This window comes from Dendrobium catenatum, unplaced genomic scaffold, assembly GCF_001605985.2.
Source record: "Dendrobium catenatum unplaced genomic scaffold, ASM160598v2 fragScaff_scaffold_1209, whole genome shotgun sequence".
Taxonomy (NCBI): Eukaryota; Viridiplantae; Streptophyta; class Magnoliopsida; order Asparagales; family Orchidaceae; genus Dendrobium; species Dendrobium catenatum.
In genome coordinates this window covers 660,305-665,547 of record NW_021319671.1, presented here as the reverse complement: position 1 = coordinate 665,547, position 5,243 = coordinate 660,305, and positions in this window count along the sequence as shown.

Below are 5,243 nucleotides of genomic sequence, written 5' to 3'. Positions count from 1 at the left end.
CAAATGCAATGGTTTTGAGAATTTCGATGTTTGGTTTGTAGTAAAATAAATTTATGATGTAAAATAAGATATCTTTGAACTCCATCATCAATAATGGTGATGGTTTGATTACTTATGATTAGATATGTTGCAAGTAATCTCAAGAATTAAATCAGTAATGTAGTACATAGGTATTATCATACTTAGTGCTTATAAGTATATGGGAAGTAGAAAGAAGAAATTGGAGATGAAATACATATAGGAAAAATAAAATAGAGAGTTGGTCATGCCATATGCAAATAACTTTGAGAAGTTGTAACTCATATGCATGGGCGGATCCTCATATTAGTGAGGGGGGGGCAAATGCCCACCCTCAATTTTTTTTTTTTAAATTTTAGAGGGTATTTTTTGGGTATTTTGAGTATTTTGCCCCCTCTCAAAAATTTTTTTTGCCATAATTTTATCAATCCTAATCATTTTTGCTCATCCCCTACCAAAAATTTTTTTTTTTGCCCACCCTAAAAAAGAAGCTGGATCCGCCCCTGCTCATATGTAGTGATATTTATCTTCTTAATCACTTTGTAAACTCATTAGTTATTTGTTAATAACTTTTTAGATAGTTGATATAAAAAATCATCCGGAATAAAGCTAAACTGGAAAACCACATGTCACTCTAGAAATTATTAGTCACCAACTTGTACTTATCATGATTTTATGTCAAATTTTTTTATGATTTTTATTATAAATATCAATCATGTTTTATGTAGAAGTGAATGCAAACTCAGTATTTTTATATGAAATGAGGAGATTGATTAGATGAATAGATCAATTTATAAGGCATTTGAGGAGATTGATTAGATGATTAGATCAATTTCCAAAGATGTGTAGAAATAAACTATATAAATAGAGTTATTAAGGGGGAGTCCCAATCAATTTTATCAAACATTCAATTGTTTAATCAAATGATCCAACTATGGAGCAAATCCTAATCTTTTTTACTTTTCCTTTTGAGTGTATGATTTAGCTAATTTGATTTAACAAATTCTGCTACATATCAAATGCACACTTGTACTCCTAACCAATGAATCCCAATTTTTGTTGCTCAACCTCCATTACCCTAACACAATCTACAAATTATTACTGTCCAACTATGTTCGCACAACTACAAACTCCTAACCGCTATCGCCTCACTACAATCCTGAGAACACCTTCGCCTAATTATATTCTCCAAATAATTATTGTCTATTGACCTCATTTTTCGCGCATTTCCCCTCGAGCGTGCTTGATTTGCTCGATTGAATCCTGTCGAGCCTAATTCGATTCAGATCTGTGCTGATTCAGGTTTGATTGTGTTGATTCGAGTTCAATTTTATTAAATTGGCTTGATCAGACCCAATTGAACTCAAATCAACTTGAATTGATCAAATTTGACCCGATTATGTTTAATTAAGCTCGATTAATTCATGTCAGCCTCATCTAAGTTGACCCAAATCCGCACCGATTCGGACTCGGACGTAATTTTATCAAAAATAATTCGATCGCCTCTCTTGTTCGGACAAGACCAGGCCAAAGCACTTTTCTGGTTCCGGCTCTCTTGTTCGCACGCCCCAGGCCGCAAGCGGAGCCCTCACTCTTCCTCCGCCTCTTTCTCACGCACAGGAGCCGAAGACCAGAGCAGGAAACCTCCTTTCGTCGGCCCTCTCTCGCACAGGTAACTTCTTCTCCCCTCTTTCTCCTTCTTCTTTTTCTTCTTTCATTTCTTCTCCTTATTCTGATTTTCTTCCCCATCATCTCCACCTTCTGCTGATTTTTTTCTTCCCCATCATCTCCATCTTCTTCTTCTTCCCCTTCCTCTTCTTTTTCTTCTGATTCCTCTTCCCTTCTTCATTTACTTCTTTCTCCTGTCTCTCCTCATAACTAATTTCAACCAAAAAAAAAAACATATCACACTTAATATTTTCTAAAATGGAAATTTGAGATGTATTTTGCCCCTTTCACTTGAGAACAAGATAGTGGATATCAACATTTACTTTCTCTTCCCCTAAAGATTAGAGATGAATACGCTTTATTCTCTTCTTGTGAATATGTTGAGTGATTTTCTTTCCAAATGTTATGTTAATGCATTGAGAAGCCAAGTATATCTCAAGTTCTAATTTTGGTAAATAGTGGGAAAAGAAACTTTGCATGATATGTTCGATTATCACGAGTTGCATATATTTTTACAATTGGGTTGAAATGATCAATTTATGTTTTAAAGAAATGTATAAATGCTATGATCGTATAGAAGTATAGAAGTCTATCTTTTGGTGAATTTCATTAGTGTTTTGAGAGAGATGCGATGTATGGAAGTTTATCTTTTGGTTTCTTCTTGAAAGAATCATAATCAGTGGTAATAGATTTGCATACATTATACTTTAATGTTACATATATATTTGATATCATGTAAATGTAGAAGCTTGTAATTATATTATATAACTTCAATTGTTTTATGCTTCAACCATTAGTATACATTGATTATGTTGAAGGAATCAGTAGGAACCTTCAAAATACTACAAACAGAGAGCAAAGAGGATCAAAGGGATAATGAAACAGATGGCAGAAACTTTACTGTTCATCTTTCTTTGTTACTTCCTCTAGCCATACACGAGTATAAATAAGAGCAGTTGGTTAGTGATCAACCGTTGTGATGCTACAACAGTAATCAAACGGTGAGAATTACAAAGTACAGGGAATGACATAGTAAGTGGAGCAGCCTCACAATAGGCAAGCCGACTTATGCATAAGCATGAGTATGTATCAATTTTCCTTGTCAGCCTCCCTCAAGGTAACAATAGATGGTTGTATTGTTATCTTGTTTCGTAACTGAGAATGTCGAGCAGCACTGAGAGATTTTGTGAACAGGTCAGCAGGTTGATCTTGAGAGCAAATATGTTGCACCGAGATGAACTTGGAGTTAATACAATCCCTAATGAAATGAGCATCAATCTCTATGTGCTTAGTCCTTGCATGAAAAATAGGATTATTAGTCAAAGCAAGAGCGGAGACATTATCACAAAAGAGTTTTGTTGGTGCAGGTTGATGAATTTGAAATTCAGATAGAAGGCGGCGAAGCCAAATATCACAAGCAGCTGTGGATAATGCTAGATACTCTGCTTTAGTGGAAGAACGAGCAACCGATGATTGTTTCTTAACAATCCAAGATATAAGGTTTTTGCCAAGAAATGCACAGTAACCTGTTATTGAACGTCTGTCACAGTGATCCGTGGCCCAATCTGAATCAACAAATCCCGTTAGCACAAGTTAGGAAGATTGAATTGGCAGCCCAAATGATAAATTGCCTTTCACATAGCGGAGAACACGATTAAGAAGGTTATAATGTGATTGGAGTGGATTGTGCATTTTTGACAGAGATAGTTCACAGCATACAGAAGATCTGGACAAGTAATCGTCAAATATTGGAGAGCTCCAGTGAGCTGCCTATAGTGCTCTGGACATTCATAAGCAGAGTCATATTCAAAATTAGTTAGAAATTTGGTCGGTAGAGGCGTGCCTACCGGCTTGCAGTCCACCATAGCAGCTTTATGTAGAAGTTCTGAGGCATATCGCATTTGAGACAAATGAATGCCAGTGGATGTATATGTGACTTGCAAGTCAAGGAAATAATTTACACAGCCCAAATTTCTCATGGAGAATTGATTCTATAGAGCAGCGAGTAACTTGGCTATTTCCATGGAAGAATTACCAGTGAGAAGAATGTCATCAACGTATACCAAGATGTATAGCTGCGCTGAATTGTGATGCATCATTAGCAGGGATGGGTCGGCAGTGCTAGAGCGAAAACCATATTGAATGAGGTATGACGAAAACGTCGAAAACCACTATCGAGGTGCCTATTTGAGCCCATAGATTGCCTTTTTTAAGAGACAAACATGATTCGGAAATTGTTTGTCGATGAAACCTAGCGGTTGCTTCATGTAGACCACTTCTTGAAGAGGGCCATGCAAGAATGTATTAGAAACATCTAATTGTAGAATTTGCCAATTATTTGTCACCGCAATGGTCAAAAGAATGCAGATGGTAGGAAATTTTGCTACGGGGCTAAACGTTTCAAGATAGTCCAACCCGTATTCTTGCTTGAATCCTTGAGCCACAAGACGAGCCTTGTAGCGAGCTATAGATCCATCCGCATTGAATTTTGTTTTGAATATCCATTTGGAGCCCAAAATATTAATATTTGGAGCTGGTGGTACAAGTACCCACGTACCTTGTTTTTGAAGGGCTTCAAATTCATTGCTCATGGTTGCTCTCCAAGCAAATGCTGACTAGCTTGTACAAATCCCGTGGGATTAGGAGGAATGATAGTGGTATGTAGGTCAAGTATTTGTCTCGGTTTAAGATTGCCAGTTTGTGCTCTTGTAACCATGGAATGCCAAGGAGGTGTGGAACAAGCAGGTGGGCAAGTAGCTGAAGAAATATTAGATAACGAAGTGGTGTTTAGGAATATAATCTATGGAGTGATGTATGGGAGAAGGTTCAGTTGATGGTGGAATTGCTGAATTGAGTGAAGTGTTTGTATTAGAGAAGGGTGTTATGGATGAGACAGGTACAAGGGTTGATGGTATAAGATTGGGAATATGTTCTGTGGTTGGAGGGGAAGTATTAGTGTGAGAAGTTCGAAGAGGAAAATTATTTTCATGAAAATGAACATGTCTAGAAATATATACTTTGTTGGAGCTCAAATCTAGACATTTCTAGCCTTTGGCTTGAGAAGCATAACCAAGAAAAATATAGCGAGTGGAGCGAGGAGCAAACTTGTGTGACAATTGAGTAGGAAACCATGGGTAACATAGACATCCAAACACTCAGAGATGAGCATAGTTTGGGATCTGCTTGTATAATAGTTCATATGGTGAAATATTATGAGTAATATGAGAGGGTAATCGATTAATTAAATAAACTACAGTAAAGAGTGTATCAACCCAAAATTTGGATGGTATTGTGCTTAGTTGTGTTGATGGAACCTAGAGTGGAACCCATATTTTGAAGTTCATTTGCTATCCAAAATGAATTAATGGGTGGAACATAAACAATCAAATCATGATCAATCTTCAAATTGATAATCAAGCAATTAAAAATAAAAATCACAAAGTAAAACATGTTAAACAATATATATATAGATAATTAAATAACAAGTTGATTGTTGGATAATCTGAGCCTACAAGATTATTAAGTTAGTCCTAATAAGCGTGAAATAAATCTCATGT